Source organism: Lampetra planeri, chromosome 32, assembly GCF_965212315.1.
Source record: "Lampetra planeri chromosome 32, kcLamPlan1.2.h2, whole genome shotgun sequence".
Lineage (NCBI taxonomy): Eukaryota > Metazoa > Chordata > Hyperoartia > Petromyzontiformes > Petromyzontidae > Lampetra > Lampetra planeri.
In genome coordinates, this window is record NC_136138.1 from 11,101,239 (window position 1) to 11,120,045 (window position 18,807).

Genomic DNA, 18,807 nt, shown 5'->3' on the forward strand with positions numbered 1-18,807 from the left:
GGCGAGGTCAATCTGGATTGCGCTCTCACATGCTCTGGGCGGCTGTCGGGCGTAATGTTCGCTTTGGAAAATATCTCGCGTTCGGCGATGAAACGATTACGCACTTTCCCCACCCTGCCAGAGGCTTTGTGGGCTGGCATTGGGTAATTGCTGTGAACGACACACATTCGGGGCTCTGGAATGTAAGTTAAGTTATTGCGTGCAGCGGTGCTGCAACGAGTCACACGCCGCACTATAAACACGCAGGTGTTGAATTTCGATTTAAAGCTTTCGTGAATGCAGGAATTAATCTTCTTGGTTCTTTCGGTAAAGTCACGTAGAATGGAAAAAATAAAATAACAAAAATACAAAAATTTTATTTTCTTATTTTTATTTTTATTTTCTTATTGTTATTTTTATTATTTTATTATTTCCATTCTACGTGACTTTACCGAAAGAACCAAGAAGACGCAGGCGTTGAGTTTGATTCCTGGCCGCGGCTGGCGCCCGTGGCGAGTGACATTCGAATGTTTCCTGGGCCCTCTCCCCGCTTCAACAGGCCGCGCTGAGAAGCGTGGTCAAGTTTGGTGAAAACCCTCCACGGCTCACAATGTGTGGGGGACGCGTTCATTGCGAAGGGCTGTGAATGCGTTGTTGTTCCTGGATTGTGCAGTTGAAGACAACTCTCTAACAAGTACTTGCATTTTGCCAGTGTCGGAATTTGCGCCGTTGGCTACGTACGATGCGAAATAAGTGCAACATACATTAATACAGTTCAACATACATTGGTGGAACATTCTCGTTCAGCAGTCAGTGATTAATGGCTCGGCGGCTTGGCGCAATCATTACTTATGTAAGTGTGTGTGGAGTGTCGTGTGTGGAGTGTCGTGTGTGGGGCGCGGTAGTGTAGCGGTTAGCGCGCTGCGCTATGAACCTGGCGACCCAGGTTTGATTCCCGCTCACGCCCAACACCAGTGACGATTATCTGAACCGGTCCTGGGCATCCCCTAGGTCGACACAGCCTTAAATGAGTACCTGGTGCAATGTGTAAACATCGCCAATAGGGAGACAAAGGCGGTCGGGCGTGGTGTTGACCACCCACCCCCTCGTGTGCCGTGCCGGCCTTTATATAGGTGCTCGCTAACAGCACTTGCCCCTACAGTCTGTTGAGGCTATACAGGGGATCTTTATCTTTTTTGTGTAGTGGTTAGTACACTGCGCTATGAACTCTGCGAACCGAGTTCGATTCGCACCGACGGCCAACATCGGTGACGATTATCTGAACTGGTCCTGGGTCTCCCCTAGTTTGACTCAGCCTTAAACGAGTACCTTGTTCAATGTACAAACATCGCCACCAAGGAGACCAAGGCGTCTTGGTGCGGTGCTGGCAACACCCCCCCAAGCGAACAGCACTTGCCCCAAAAGTCTGTCAAGGCGCTATGGGGGATCTTTGTCCTTGTACTGGCTCATGTATTGCATCGGAAATTCAGAGATCCTGCCTTGAATCCAAGGTGGTTCAGCGTATGTCCACCTCCATGCAACATGGTTTACATTGCAGCAACGTAGGTGGCATAACATTGATATTTGGATAAAGTGTGGCTACTGGCGTCATCAGGCTTTAACACGATTCATATGGCCACTGCAAAAAAAAAAACAATTAGAAATATGTTTTTCTGTTGTTGATGGTGCAGGGGGCACTGGCATCTTGGTGTAACCCTTGAAGACATCTCCTGCACAGTGAATGGAATGCTTTGCAGTTCATTGCTAACACGTGCTGCTGCATTGATGCCACTGCAGTTGGCAGCGCACGGGTGGAAACAATTATTGTAAATCGAGGTATAGCATCTTTGATGTCGGGTTTGGTGAACACGTGACGCCCTTAACGTGTAAATAACTCTCTGGCCAAATGAAGACGAGAGCTATCGCTTCAGTCCCGTGTCAATGGTGGGAATTCACCATTGCTGTTGTGGGGACTATTCTCTCCTTATGGGCAGTTTCATGAACTATTCCGTAAGTATTAGATCATTTAAACACGTGGGTAATCATTAGTATAATCACGAAGTAGCTTTCTAATTGATCATAGTATAAGTCAATCAATTAGAACTGTGATTCAGATAGAAATCGTTTGACCAATGTACTTGATCAGAGAGAAATGCTCAAAATGCCACGGTGGTGTCGGACATACTCGGACAAACTGATATTATGTTTTGCATCCACACCGCGATGGCGAGAGTGCATTCAGTGTTTGTGAATGTCTCAACCTGTTCACATCTTCTCAAAATAAGCCATGGTTTCTAAACCTATATATAATTGTGTTCAAAATAACTCGTCATATCTATTAATGTGATAATACGTTGAGGTCATCTTCTTGGTTCTTTCGGTAAAGTCACGTAGAAGGGAAGTAATAAAATAAAAAAAATAAAACATTATGTTTTATTTTTATTATTTTATTACTTCCCTTCTACGTGACTTTACCGAAAGAACCAAGAAGATGAATCCCTGCAGTCACGAAAGCTTTAAATCGAAATACGTTGAGGTTTCATCATTTGTGGATCTAACCCAGTGATAACCTCTGTGAACTTCCCACCACAAAGGGATGATGATTCTCAGCTGAGCCCTCTAACCATAGCTTCTGTATCATCCCGCACCTCCGATTAGCACGTTTGGCTACGCACGCTGCGAAAGAATGTCAACGTGCATACATAGCGGATGGTGATTTAAATAATGGAAGCCGTTCCATTCGGCATGTCATCGACATTATCCATGTTGTATGTAATGAAAGCCTCGCCATGGCCGACATTACCATTGTGTATAGCCAGCCTCGTGCTGCTGCGATTCATCCCGTGTTGTCATTCCACCAACACAGATCGTGCCGCTCCAGTGCGCGTCTTTGACGGCGGTCGACGCCAATGGTGCATGCTCCTTACATTCCCCCACCGCCTTCTGTGCGCCCAGCAGCATAAATGCAAACCTGTCAACCCCTTATCAGTGCCGACATTATTACAGACCAATGCAGACCATTATTGGTCACCCCGTGCCCCTTATACATCTCAACGTTTATCCTACAAAGTCCCATCACCACAAGGGAGAAACACAAACAAATAAGACGCATTTTTTGTTGCCCGTATTGAAACGGCTGTATGTCGTACGGACCTGAAAACTGCATACGAATACGTGTAAACCGTGTGGGTTGACAGGTATGTAAATGGTTTAGTCCATTGGCAGGTCGCTAGCGGTGCGGTAGAACGCGGTGTTCTCTCAGCCCTTCCAAGACATACTGGCAAGCGTGGAAGAGTAGGCCAACATATCCTCTTAGACGGGGGCCTCTTTGAGAGTTCCCTCTTCTGCCAGCAGTGGCATGAGCAAGTCGTTCATGGCAGAGCTTCCTGCACCTTTAGACATGTTGTTGAGTGTTCATTTGAGCAGGGAGACAACTCTGACTTGCCCACGATATGCTGCGGGCTTGGTATTTGCTCATTCGGATTGCGATCTGCTGTTGAGCATTTCGCGTGTAAACGGGGGGGGGTAGGGATGGGGCGTGCTGCGCTTGCATGTTCGTCTCTGACGCCGTGCCCCACAAGGCACTCCTCTGGCAGTGCACGTGATGAATGTGAAATGTGGAGCTCAATTCCCTTGGCTGCAATTTTTTTCCTGTGCACCTGCTACGATGAATATTCATACTATGCAGAGGGTGGCCCTTGCAATGTATGCAACACATTTTTTTTGTAACACAATACGGATATCGTATCGCTTGCGCAACAATGAAGGCCGCACCAAGCGTCGTGGCGAGAAGATTAAACAATTACAACGAAATCGAAACAACAACAACAGTGATACTGGCAAAAAGGTCGCATTTTTAACAAAAATGCAATTCAATCATGAATGCCTACATTGATCGTTATCAATAAGATATACTTGACTGCATCTTACACAGAATGGTTATGCAAAGTGTCGTGCGGGCATACGGGGTGTTTAGTTTGTTTTACCTTCCCTCACACCTCCGATTAGCACGGCTTGGCTACGTACGGTGTGAATTAAGTTCAACACGCGTACGTACACGAACCCTTACAAACGGAGTTCAATTCCCGAATGCGGCGAACATCATTGGCGAGTGAGATCTGAACCAGTCCTGGGCTTCCTCTAGATCGACTTCAACATCTGCACTGGGGAGACACAGCTGGCTAGGCCTGGCGCTGGGTCGCACCAACGCCTCGTTCGCATTCCCAGCCTCAATAGGTGCTCGCTAACAGCACCTGCCCCAACAGAATCTTGAGAGGCGGCTCGGGCATCGGAACAGCGGCGCGATGTTTCTGCATTGATCCTCCGCGGACCAGGTTCCATTCTCGAGCCACGACGCAAAACACCGGTGTAGCAGAACGTGGTTCCTGAGCTCATCCTGGCGTTCCCCAGGTTGCGTCAGCTCAGCCCTTTGACAACTAAAACACGATGTTTTATGTCACCAGGTAAGGCACAATGAGATGTGCAGCTATTTTTCAGAAGCGGCCTGGCTCACAAATGATACGTCAACGAAGTGGCTTGCCTTTGCGGCAATTTATAGCAGCCAAATATACTCAAAACGCACGTTTCTAAATGTGGAGGGAAAAACCGGAGGACCCGGAGAAAAATCCACTCGACCACGGGGAGAAACATGCAAACTCCAAGTATACAGGAATCTTCAGGGTCGGGATCGAAACCACGATCTCCTGCATACCAGGCGAGGGAGATAAGATCTCGCCACCGTGGCGCCCCTAATTGATTACGTGGCGCATGGCATGAACCCCAGTGATGGAGAGGCACAGGTGACAACAGGTGTAGTGCTGGCTACACTAACCCACCCCACCCCTGTGTTTGTGTGATGAGCCAGGTGCTCGTTAACAACACCCGTTCCTGTATTGCTCTGTGTGCGTGTGCTGGGGCGGGCATTCTGGAGCCCACACGCTACGCGTGTGAGCTCGCGGTACAGATGATACCCAGACCTGTTTGCGGGGGCTCGCTACCATGTGAATAATTCAGTAAAATTCATCATCGGGCATACGAGCGCCATAGTCGAACAGTGTCTTGTGGCTTTTGCGTCATGTTCTTAATTCGTTGCGACGTGAATACACAGCGCATGGAACTAGTTGAGTGCTCATGAAGAAGGTGGGACATCATTACCCGGAAAAGTTTCACTGAGACCAAATGATTTCCCAGGAGGCTTCCTCTATATTTGACCAATGATGTGTTTTAGTGTCTATGCACGCGAGACAGAGTGCCTGGGACAAACCGATGCATGTGATGGGATAATGCCTACTGCACAGACAGGTCACAACCAGGGTGTTGGTGCCACCGCCCCAAATGGCGCACACGATGTTTGGGGATGTTGATACGATAATGATTAGGTACATACCATAAAACATTATTTGGTTATGCTGCGTTGGAACATAAGGAAGTACCGTAAAATCCTCAGTTTAACACGTAAGGCGTTTGCGACCAATATCCATAACAGTGGGGTTTTTTTTCGGTTAGATCGCGTATATATTCATCAGTAACTTACAAAAAATATATAAGCGGTGACATCTCAGGAAATGGCCCCTCTTCATAGAAAATAGATAAAAAGTTATTTCAAAAATATAAATTTTAAAAAAAATCTACAAGAAAAGTAATGATTCCTATTAATATTCGCTTGTTTTGTCAGCTTGTAAGCAGTTTAATAGTAGCACTAACTTAAGACATGTACACCTCAAATTTACCTCGTGACTCTTAAGACGTTGTTGGTAAACCTATGACCAAAGTGTCAGATGGGGAGACCAATATTTTTAAAAAATCACACCGTGCCCTTATCCAGTATGATCGTTTTTTGGACCCATAGCCTTTGGACAAGAGTCCTACATGGGCCCCAGAGTAAGATCGTGACGTGGTTTGTTTGGGCCCTCTTGCAAAGACTGAAATACCCTTCACCCCACCGCCGTCCAATTGTGGCATCATGGGTCCAGGAGGGACGGCGGCAGCGTGGGGAGGCTATCACCCTGCAGTGTTTCGAATATAGCCGATATATTTATGAATGAGGCAGAATTGATGAATGACTGGACTTTAAAGCCGCCCGCATGCTTTGGCCACTCGCTGCCGCCTCAATAATAGGTGTCGATTGCGCCAGTCCCCGAGGCGCATCCACACGAGACGGCTCTTCCCTGATAATGAGATGTCTAAGGAGGTGAGTTTTCATATCGGGGGGGGGGGGTGGAACCGGTGAGGCTTCGTCACAGAGGTGAGCACAGAAATCCGACACAGCGACCAGATGTCAGGGGAACTTTCCCCCACCCCTGCTGCTAACATGTCAGCTTCTGGCCGTTGCCAGGGCACTGTAAGATAATTGTCTTGAAGAGAACTCGTCTTGCCTGTTCCTCGGCACGCTCAATGTTTTGAATTTCATGTTTTTTCCTCTTTGTCTTCTTCCCCCGGATGGTTTCTCTCTCTTTCTCTAACCGACTGACAGCCACTTCAGGATTGAAAGAGCAAATTATTTTCCTGGCCCCGAGCTCGTGTTACACATCCTTCATGCCCTTGGGCCACACCGCTCTCCACACTCTCTGAACGCGGATGGGGTAAGAGATCGCTCTGGGAGAGCGACGAACTCGGCGGATAGAAACTTTTTCAAGGAGGTGACTGAATGTGGGAGCGCGCGCGCACCTTAAGTGATGTCTGTAGGAATGCAGAGCAATTGACATTTGCAGCGCTGCTGGAGAGAGAGAGAGGGATTCCAAAAAATGGCTATCGCTTACTAGACGCGCAGATCGTGTCTCGCGTGAAGACGTTCAGATTGCACGTAACTTATACCGTGGGGTCTATTTAAATGTAAAATCAAGTGCCTACATTACAGTGCTGGGTATTCAGCATTATACGGTTGAAGGTAACGCGTCCAGATTCCTCTGGTACACCCCTGCGGCAGTAAGACGCAAACACAATGCGGAAAGGATCTTCTTTCACCTTACAGGATACTAGGGGATTAGGAAGAGCATCCATTAGGACCATCTATTAAGGCCAACACGGACACTATAACGATTGCTTAAGTTGTTATAAAACACTGGACTCAAGTCAGTGGTATTTTATGACACTGTCAAATATATTTTCTTTTGCGGTGGATGAGTGGCGCAGTGAGTAGCGATCTGCATTAGAAACTCAGCTGCCCGAATTCGATTCTTAGCCACGGTTAACATCGGTGGAGCGATATCGGAAGCGGTGTTGGTGTTTCCACTTCACCAACATGCGCTGACTGGTGTTGATGAAGAATGGTAAAACAACTCCCATGACCAACGTGGTTTTGGGAGGCCTTCATCCAGCAATTGGTTGACAAAGAGCTGTCATTTTTTTCATATATATATCATGTAAAGTAATTTAGCTGGATGGCTCTGTGGTTACAAACGCATGACTCAAAATAAATCTCTGCCCATAAATCCCTCTGGCGGATGACCATTTCTAGGCAGGCGGCGACGGTTGAGCGACAGAGAGACTGGTTCCTCCACAGGGATGTTCATCTCGTGACTCTGCCTCTGGGCCACCAACTGGGATGAGCACCACCCGGGCGGTTTACTTTTATTCGTGATGTGATCGAGTGAAAACGAGATACATTTTACACTGGGCGTGTGATGCTGCCACCCGTCTCAAGGAGTGGGAAGTATCCTAGGCCCTTGTTGGCAATCGCAGGGAGCCATCGTGTTCTCGAAGAACTTGGAACCAGTCATAGCCAAGTGAGTGTGGCATGGGTGACACACCCAGAGTTTTTGACAAAATTCATAATAATAAAACGTGGATTTTGACATAATTTTTAAAATATATATTTAGTTCATCTGATATCATTATTGACTGTTATGAGACAGCTTATGTTTCAACAAACCTCCATCCACTAGCATTGTTATTCATGTATTTTTACCCATAATTCTCTCCGATAGTACACAATCAGGTGTTATTCAATATTGCTTTTATTGCACTGACTGGTCCCCACGGGTTGCTTGGAGTGCTCTTGCCAATAACAATGCCAACTCAGCAGATGGAGATTTGTTTTTTAACATGCCTGACTTCATTGATGAGAGCCAAAATGTTGAATCAATGTGGAGCTTGATTATAACATTTATAACATTTGTGCGAATGGCCCATAAGCCCATGGACTCGAAAAAAATATTTGTTTTATACTGAGAGGGGGAGAGTTTGTTTGATGATATATTTAGTTTCATTACAAATACATCTTCTATGACAGCACATAGTTAGATATTAAACATTTCCTACAGTTGCTTCCAAGCCCTGCAAGCCATTGCTACACATGTGCCGACCTTGCTTGCAAAGCCACACCTTGTCTGTCGCAGAGCGTTGTTCGTGCAGCTTTAACACACAACGTTGAATGAGACGCAGAGCAGCCCTGCCGATGCAAAGTCGTTTGTTTTTGTTGTTTGCAGAATGGACGATATGAAATCTGTGTGCGAGATATCGCGTTGCCCGTGTCTGCCGCGGGGTGCGCTTCACAGCCAGGCCGAGGGGTCCTCCGTTGATAGAATGGTAATCGTTACTAAAGGAGCGAAAGACTCTCCGCTTGAAAGTGTGCACGCCACATGCTGTACACGTGTCCCGTGTTACAACGAGCCTTCGCAATTCTCCCATATGATCCCATGAAACGTGGAGAATATGGAAGTGATTTATACTTTCTATTAATTTCTGTACTGTTATTCCCTTTTGACCGTAATTCATGCTTTTCTTGTTTTACTCATCGGTCTGCATTCACTGAGGTCAAGTTGTCCCGCGCGCTTAAGATTAACAATTACAGAGAAGGGCAGTTTTTGTGTTTGGAGGAGGAGAGCTTTTTGTATTCACATCGAGGTTTGTGATTTTGTTCATCACGCAGTGTCGGGGACCTTACTACTTGAACAACGCCCGACATGCCCGTGCCCTTGCGCTCAAACGGACGTTCGTTCGCTTCTTCATCTTACCTGGCGGTGTCACGCCCCCCCCCCCCCCCCGGTGGCAACTGCACAACGCGGTCGCGGCTGCCGCTACTTGCGAGGGACCCAACTGCGGTTGTCCTCCCCGTGCCAATTTGGCCGAAACCTTCGCCACTCCAAGCGCGCCACGACGATTCTCCCCCTCCCTGAGCGATTCGATTCGTGCTGGCGATGCACGCTCAGCCATTGACTTCAACAATCATTTCTTCTATTTTGATTTGTATTGTTTTATATTTTTATTCTTTTATTATTTTCCTTCTACGTGACTTTACCGAAAGAACCAAGAAGATGAGTTTAGAGAATCCTTGCAGTCACGAAAGCTTCAAATCTAGAACACCGCAGCAAGTGGGTTGCTGACCGAGCGGGATGGACTCCGCGAGTGTGAACCACTCGTGTGCGTGTTTGCCGGGTTTTTTTTTGCACCTTCGATTCTTTATCACTGTCCAACAAACAAATCCGCAAAAGAACTTGGCCAACAATTCCAAGAACACCTTCATAGCATGGAGCCGTGGCACTCAGTGAGGCTTTTCCTAATTAATTCATCATCGTCGTCATCATCATCTGCCATTGTCTATCCACCGATGGATGAAGGCCTCCTCGCCATGCCAATCGCCACCTCTCACGCTCGTGTGAAGCCACACGACCAACTTCCACGCTGCACCTCGACTCGTCGTCGTCGCACCGACACTCTGTGGCTGTCCTCTTGACTGTACTCGTTCCTTCATCAGCCTCGGACATCAGTCACCATCACCACGACAATGTCTCTGATTTACATTTGTTCCCTGGTACGTGTGTTTTTTTTTAAATCACTGTCTCTCGGCGTAATGTATTCTCTTATAGCAGAAGACAGGCCATTACTCGCAACATAGCCGATTACATTTTTTTTACTTTCCAGGGCAGTTTTTTGATTGGAGCAATATGAGTGTGTGTGTGTTAAATGTGCTTCGTGCACCACCTCCAAGACGAAACCAAATAGCGTTCACGTTCTTTTGACGACGTCTCCAAGATGACAACTCACGAGGACACTCTTCACATCGCCTTCGTACCTTTCCAAAAGTGAAACACACAAGGCAGTAGTAGTACCATTGCGTGCGTGTGCACCATGTGTGTTTCAAAACAGACGAAATCTGACGACTCTGAGATCACGACCCCACCCGCATCAATAACGCCGCTTTCATTTTTCAGATTTTTTTTTCTCTCGTCCGAATGTTGCGTAACGACGCCTCCAATGCACCTTCGCCGGATGAAAGTAGAGGCGTGAGATGAATTGTGCCGTCTCCAGCGAATCGCGTGTCAGAGCTGTGGCACGTGCTGCTGCTGCTGCTGCTGCTAAACTTGTGACATTCGCATGACAAGGCTCGACATTTACCATCCGCATACTAACCCCCGCCCCCCACCACGGCACACCTCCGATTAGCACTACTGGACATCTGTGAAAATAGCTTCATAGCTCATCGGATTCCTCCAGTATGAATACATTTTCTGATTATGATATTCTGATTCTGAGCATCTCAGATTAGCACTTTTTGGCTACGTACGTTGCGAAAGAAGTTCAACATACATACAGGATGGGACCTCCTTGTGAAATGTATTGAAGGTACGGGGCATAACTGTTTTCAAAAGGTGTGCTGTTGAATGCATACGCGCACATAAATATACTACTGCAAAAGCGCAAATGTGTCCTGTTGTGTGTAGATGCATAAATTGCACCAGGCAATACGCAACAAACCATGTTGTTGCTATATAGTCTTGGTTCCTTCGGTAAAGTCACGTAGAAGGGAAATAATAAAATTATAAAAATACAATTCTCACGACGTTTCGATTGCAACACAAGCAATCATCATCAGGTGTGATGATTGTTTGTGTTGAGAATTTAAGAATTATATTATTATTTTATTATTTCCCTTCTACGTGAATTTACCGAAAGAACCAAGAATATGATCCCTGCAGTCACGAAAGCTTGAAATTTAATTTTTTTGTCGTTGCTGTAAAGGAAATAGACATCAACGCTGCCCGCATATGGTATTAAAGTCTTTCTTGTAAATTGTCTATTTTAAGAAATATGTAGAGGGGGCGGGCGGAGGAGGGAAGGATAGGAAGGAGGGAGGGTGGAGGAGACCGGGTGGCTTAGAGGAGTCGGAGTTCTGAAACCGGTTGCCCTTGAAAGTCTGGGTTCGCACCCGGGCAGCCGTCCACGGTTACAAAGGCCTTCGTCTGGCTACAAATTGCCTGCGCAAAGCAAAAAAGACACAGAGTGTTACATTCGTTTTTTTCTTCATTTAATTTGCTTAAATTGCAGATTTAGTTTGATTTGTATGCAGCAAACCCATCTATGCAGGGTATATAAATGGTGTGTCCCTAGTGTGGATAGAGAGTCCTATTCAAGTGACTTCAGTGTCTAAACTTCCAGTGTAAAGTCATCTTTCACTTTATGACACAAAGTGATGCACTGCTAGCTGCAGAATTCTGAACATGAATCTCTTCGTCGTGTTTGAGGCGATGTAATGGCAAAATGGAGTGTTTTTATTATTTAAAGTATGGATACTCTTAAAAGTGTATGCATGCCAACAAATTCACACATTCGCAGACGGCTATAATGCAGCCTATTATCTTTACTTGAAAGGCACTGACAGCAAATTAAGCTTCGCAGTTCTGTTTCACGGCAATTTGTGATTCCTCCGCTACCTTCAGCACGAATGCTCAAGACTTCATAACAAGCGCGGCAACGGAACTTTCGACAGAGCGAGATATCAAATCGTCGTTCGGTGGCAATTAGCGCTGGCGAACGTTGTAATGTTCTTACACGCAGTGATTGGGTTGCATGTATGTCGTGTTCAGTTTCATGGCGTTCGTATGGGTGGTTATCTTAAAGCAATTGCAAAAAGCGAGTCCAAGATGAAAACTGCTCCGCTGCCATTTGGGCGATTGTTGTGTGCGCTCACAATGTGGACTGTGAACGCGGTGTACATATTAGCTCGTGTTCGGCAATAGCATTCACGGCAGATTATATGACATGCCACTTGCGCTATTGTTAAAGGAACTCGTGAACTTGAGATCTAGCGCTCTTAAGAAAGGCGACGCGCCCGTATTTATGTGGCATCGTTGTACATTCCTCATCATCATCACCACCACCACCACCACGGTGAAGACCCCACAAAGCACGGTCTCTTCAGCCCTATCTCTTCAGCGCCATCTCTTCAACGCTCTCCTCTGCTGCCCCGTGGTCCATCGCTTCATCTGTTGTTGTTATTCCTTCCGATGGCGACTCCGATGGTGACCAAAGCCATTCGTGTTCCGTAGTTCAAATAAAGGGAACGTACGGCTCTGTATCGATCCGCAGGAGCTGCACGCTGCGCTGGGAACCTGGCGACCCGAGTTCGATTCCCAGCCACAGCCAACAACAGTGGCGAGTGATCACTGGGTCGATCCTGGGGTACCCACAGCCGCCTCCTTCACCAACCCAGTCAAAGGAACCCCCCACGACCGACATGGCATGGGGAGGACTTTATCCAGCAGCGGCTTGACAAAGCACTGAGCGTGATTATAACCGTGAAAATGTTTGAGTTAACTAAGTAATGACTTCAACAAGACCAGAAGCTCTGTTCATTAAGCCGTCGTCACTCGAGTGGGGCGACACCATGTGAAAGCTGGTCATAGTCCACACGACCAACGGTTTTTTAAAACGTACAAGATCAAAACACTGATAACTTCTTCATAGTCAATTGCAGATCAGGCCTTATCTATTTGTATAATTTGGATAGTCACTGCTGCGTGAAGCGGTGGAACGTCTGAATGATGAATTAATGGTAGCCTGTTAGCGGTTCTTCATATTGTATTCAGTGCTGAGACTTGCCGTGTTAAATGAGAATCTAAACTCGGGTTCAAAGTTCATCGGGCCAACATTAAGCAACCTGATTTATTTTTACTCGGCAACGTTTCATCGCGGCATTCGATTCACAACGCACATGGCCACGATGCCCTGCAGCCTACCCATGAAGAACGTAACATTCCTGCCAAGAATTCAACCAAAGGTGCATCTGCCGTGTTGCCGATCCAGTTCTGATTATCTCTCTGGCGCGTCTGCCTCACTGCGTCTGTCTCTTCCCATCGTTGCCACTCGCGAACGGCACTTGCTCCAACAGCCCGTTGAGCTTACACGGGGCATCTTTGTCTCTTGTCTCCACCCCATGGCCTCTTTCAGCGCTCTTCTTAGGCCTCGCATTACGAACGCGATGAGGATTTACATCGCGATTTAAAGCTTTCGTGACTGCAGGGATTCATCTTCTTGGTTCTTTCGGTAAAGTCACGTAGAAGGGAAATAATAAAGCAATACAAATAAAACATAATCAAATTATTTTATTATGTTTTATTTTTATTATTTTATTATTATTTCCCTTCTACGTGACTTTACCGAAAGAATCAAGAAGATTTACATCGCGTCTAAATCTCATTCCGTCGCCGTAGAGGCTGTCAAGAAAAAAATTAAATTTTTTCAAATAATCTCGATCGAAAACTCATTTCTTCACAACTGCTCCTTGTTGTGTCCAGTTCGCTGTCCTCTCCCCGCACCTCCGATCAGCGCGGTTCGCTACGTGCGGTGCGAAGGAAGTTCAACGTGCCGTCCATACAGACTAGAAAGTCGGAATAATGAGAAGGTCTTGATCCTGGACTTGAACAGGAGCAGAGAAGTCGACAGCACGGACGGGAATGAGTTCAACGCATCAGGCTGCCCTGCCACCCTGCGACTCCTTACCTGCCTTGCTGCTACTAAGCACTTTGGGGCCGTTCATAAATGACGTCACGCACCTGGGGGGGGGGTCAGACATTTGCGACGATGTGTGACGATCGGGGGGGGGGTGAGAAACGTGACGCCACATAAAAATGCGCAACTTTAAATGAATATAGACAACACGTTCTACTTAATTAAGTAGACTTTTTAATAAATGTTTTCTCCTACAACAGTGTAGCGCTACATTAAATACGCACTACAATGACAATAGTTTAAAGCGATTTGAAGCAAGTTCTATGTTTTGGGGGGGGCAGAGCTTTGTGACGTCATATTTGAGGGGGGGTCTGACTTTTTGTGACGCAGTGTGACGAAGGGGGGGGGGGTCAAAAATCATCCAAAATCCCGTGACGTCGCCCTCTGAACAGGCCGCAGCGCTAAGCGCCGTAACTCGTTAACCCACAGCGACTGTCAATCGCTCACCGCTCTGGAATCGGAGTTGCTGCATGGCTGTATCAGTACGTTACGTACGTTGAACTTCTTTCGCGCCGTACGTAGCCAACCGTGCTAATCGGAGGTGCGATTGGCACGGTGCAACAATATCCGCTCGACCTCTTCCTCGGGGGCGGGGGGGTGTGAGGAGCAAAAAACAAATGCGTCCGCATGGGTTGAGGTAATCCTCTCCAGCGCGTGTTTTACCCTTGGAGGTGTTTCAAGATCGATGGCGCGATGGGCGACTGGTCAGGGAGAATCGCATTTGCAAATATCTCGCTCTGGTTCATGTCTCCAAGCATGGGGCAAAAGAGCCATTTTGCTCAATTTGGCCGGTTTTCAGCGAGATAAATCCTGAACGACAATTCAACCTGAAATGCTGCAGGTTCGTTCATGTAATGATTATTCTACATCCTTTGTGGTTGTCTTTATTCGCATTTCCGAGGTGTGGTACATTCGGACGGTGAGCACGCGACCTCCACTGCAGGTCGTGCACTGCTCCTTACTTGCCGAGCTTGCTGGTGGGATTGTTTTGTGTGGGATGAGTTTTGTTTTTCAAAGAACCATGCGGTGGGGGGAGCGGGTGGGCGGGGGCGTTATTATTGCCGACTGTGACCTACTGTGATCACCCAGGAATGTCTGTCCTTAACGCTCGTGACGTCACGTCGACCAGCCCCCCTCAATAATATAGATGTGCTGGTGACGTCCTCCAAATGGACACCCCCCCCCACCCCTCATTAATAATCATGAGCGGGTGACGTCACTCCACATCGAACAGCCCCGTCATTAATAATCATAACCAGGTGACATCCTTCAAATGGACACGCCCCTCTCCATTCAGAATAATTAGCGGGTGACGTCACTCCACATGGGGGGGCGAGGCGCCTTCTCCCCCCTCCTCAGCGTCAACTTACAACCCTCACTACAAAGGCAAGAACCCTCATGTCACGCGATCTCCGTAACGCTGTTGAGACATCAAAGTAAAAAGGACGTCTTGATGAACCTTTACTAATTGCACACGAAGTGATGCAATGAATATCACGTCGCGGGCTGCTCTTCGCTTGCAAGTTTCACATTTACTGCAATACACCCGCCCTTGGACGGGCACAAGGCGAGTATTTAATATTCTTCTTTACGAGATTTATAGTGGCACCCCCTCTCCCCTCTCTCCCCTTGCCAGTCAAAGTCTTCCTCCTCCTTGGACCACCTCATTCACGTTGCTCTTTAAGGAGGGGGTGTGGGGCTTCATTGGGGGACGATTAGCGGTGCTTCATCGTGAAGTAGCAAGGGTTATAACTTGATGGTAGATTTACTCAAATTGGAAACTTATTTCTTCCAAATTGAAAACTCATTTCTTGAGAACTGCTTTTTGTGTTTAGTTTGTTGTCCTTCCCCCGCAACTCCGATTAGCACGGTTGGCTACGTACGGTGCGAAAGAAGTTCAACACACATACGTACACACGACACTGATGGACGGACAGAGAGAATGCATACATGCCTTTGACCATCTTTTTGGTTCTTTCGGTAAAGTCACGTAGAATGGAAATAATAAAATAATAATACAAATAAAACATAATAAAATAATTCTCACGACGTTTCGGCCACAACGCAAGCAGCCGTCCTCAGGTGAAGAACAGGTCTGTCGATAAGACAGCTTCTGAATGACACGTCCTGGGCTTAGAGCGTCTATTTAAGCTGGGAGGAAGGAGGAAGAGCGCCTTGACAGCTTAAATAGACGCTCCAAGCCCAGGACGTGTCATTCAGACGCTGTCTTATCGTCAGACCTGTTCTTCACCTGATGACGGCTGCTTGCGTTGTGGCCGAAACGTCGTGAGAATTATTTTATTATGTTTTATTTGTATTATTATTTTATTATTTCCATTCTACGTGACTTTACCGAAAGAACCAAGAAGATGAATCCCTGCAGTCACGAAAGCTTTAAATCGAAAAATATGTCTTTGACCATTTAAAAAAGCTTCACACAGCACGCAATGCATTACTAAGGTTTCAGCCCGTTAATTCGAGTGGATGTATTCTTTTGTAGAGCGGCGCAGATATGTAAACATAATACGACTGATGTCTTGGGGGGTGTTACGGAACACCGCACAAGGCCAATTTCCCTTCAGAGATCTGTTTGTCGTTTGGTCACGCACAGCCACTCCCTCGACGCGACACCGGGCTGACCTGCTCCCTGCTAGGCCTGGTCCTCCACTGTGGCTCCCAGCTATGGTGCAGGACTTTTGTCGGATTCTCAAAAGCTCGTACTAGTTAGTATCCGAGTACTGTACTTCCATTTTTAGAGTGTAACGAGATCGCGGTTAAATTTTTTAAAAGTTTTTTTTTTTTAAATACCCCGTAGCATTAATTTTTCTTAAAAGGTTGATAACGAAAGATTGGCTTGGGTGGCTCAGAGGTCATAGGTCGGATAAGGAGATGGCACCACTGAGGTCCAACTTTTAAATCCAGGCAGCCACCTGGTGTGTGGCTCAGCGGTCACTTGAAGGGATCTCAGAAGTAGTTCTGTCATATCCCCTTCAGCAGCCTGTTTTGGAACTCGCGGGATACAGTTCCCCATGACAGTTCCAAGTGGGGTCTTCGTTTCATGGCATGATACCAGTAGCACAATTGGGATGACATTCGAGAAAATAAAAATATTTTTTTAGGAAAAAAACATGTCGAAGGTGAAAAGTGGTAAATGATATTCTGATATGCTTGGTTCTTTCGGCATAGTCACGTAGATAGAAAAACAAAAAAAACAAAAATAAATTATTTTTTTAAATAAAAAATAATAAAATACAATTTTCAATGCTTTTTTTTTTTAATTAATTTTAGTTGTTTTTGTTCTGTTTTATATCTACGTGAATTTACCGAAAGAACCAAGAATATGAATTCCTGCAGTCACGAAAGTTTTTAGTCGAAATTATAATCTCATCACATTGGATTTAATACAAGGACAGCAGCTGCCAATGCATTTAACAATCATGGTAATAATACTGTCCTTGATCCAGTGAAGCCTCACTGAGTATCACGACTCTTTTACAGGAGGGTCCTGCATTGAGATGTTTGGGCAATTCCATTCATGAGGGGTTGCTATTCACTAAAGGTCACTTAAACAAGCCGCGAAGGTTTCAGCCATGTCATAATAACAACTGTCAATTGTGCCGTTTAATCAACACCGTGCATATTAACATCAGCAGAGTAGTCATGAAAAGATCAGGTCATCACTTTTTTAATTATCTAGCCACTAAGTAATTCGCAATCGGAGACTGGTTCCCTTTAAGAGAAACCATCGCGAGAGTGGTGCTTTGCATGCAGCTCAGAATAATCTTAGCGCAGCGATTTCCGCTTTAAATAATAATAATGATAAAGGCAACTCCAGCGGCGATGTAAACCCCACTGAGCGTGGGCCTTTCGACACAAACAAATGATCGCTTGAATATTTCATGGTGAGCTTCGGTGAAACCCACTGGCAGCGGATTTTGAGCAGCGTGAATTAACGGCGCCTGTGCCCACCAACTTCACACCTTCCACTCCTGCCGCCCTCGCCTCTCCCGCCATGCCGTGGGTGGCACCATCTCTCCGTCGTTTGCACCTCCAATTTGCACGGTTGGCTACGTACGGTGCGAAATAAGTTGAACATACATACATGTTCTGAGCGGTAAAGTCTTTACCGAAAGAACCAAGAAGATTAATCCCTGCCGTCACGAAAGCTTTAAATCGAAATGTTCTGAGCGGTAAAGTCTTTTTTTATATATACATATATAAATGCCCTCATGCTTGTGGGTAGTTTTTTTTTTTAACCAAAACTTGTGTAGGGTTGACGATGGTGCCCCTTGAGTCGCGTCAAATTATCATAAAACATGGCTTTTTTTGCATCTGCGCGTGTGTCTTTTATTGTTGATCGCAAAGTGTATCGGCTTGGACTTTCTGCATCGTGAAGCGAATTTGTATCGTTTCGTATTTTTTCAGTCGTCGCTATGTCAGGGACACGAGGGGAGCTGTGGGCAGGTGTTTTGGAAGCTCGTAATTAACGTGCCGTTATTCAGCTCACGGCCGTGTCGTAGCGATTGATTGAGCGAAAGGTTTCTATTTTTGGGTTAGATCGCGTAAACACAAATGTGTCGTTCACCCGCCACCACTCGTCACAGCCAATTCGTAAGGCTAGTCGCGGGTTCACGACACATTTGTGTTTACGCGGTTTAACCCAAACAGAGAGGAAGACCTAAGAGATCATGGCTTTGCGACGACATCACAAGAGGTTGGTGCCAGAAAGATGTTGCGCTGCTTGAGCACATTGGCACGAGATGGAGGAAAGTGTAAACAAGGTGGACACCTGTGGGCCATCTGAGCGTGGATGGTGATGATGATGAACCCAAATAAAACCTTTAGGATGGATAATATTGGTCGCGAAAGCCTACGTGTTCAACTGTTAAGTGATCTGCGTGTGCGAGCCAAACCTTTACAACTTTAAAGCCCTTTTTGCCTTTAAGCGCGACTGTGTGAGTCGTGATTTCTTGACAGGTAAGCCTCCTCGTGTGCTTGACGTGATGGATGATTCAATGCACACTCAATATACCCAGAGAGCGTGCATAAAAGTACGTGTGCGCACAACACTTTTATGCACCCCCTTGTCTATAAACGCGC

General features: G+C 46.4%; 1 protein-coding gene across 3 annotated transcripts in view; it reads left to right on the plus strand.

Annotated features, from left to right (window-relative positions):
* The window catches only part of LOC144729472 (receptor-type tyrosine-protein phosphatase gamma-like), a 153,751-nt gene that overhangs the window by 17,462 nt on the left and 117,482 nt on the right, over positions 1-18,807 (plus strand). The window lies entirely within an intron of this gene.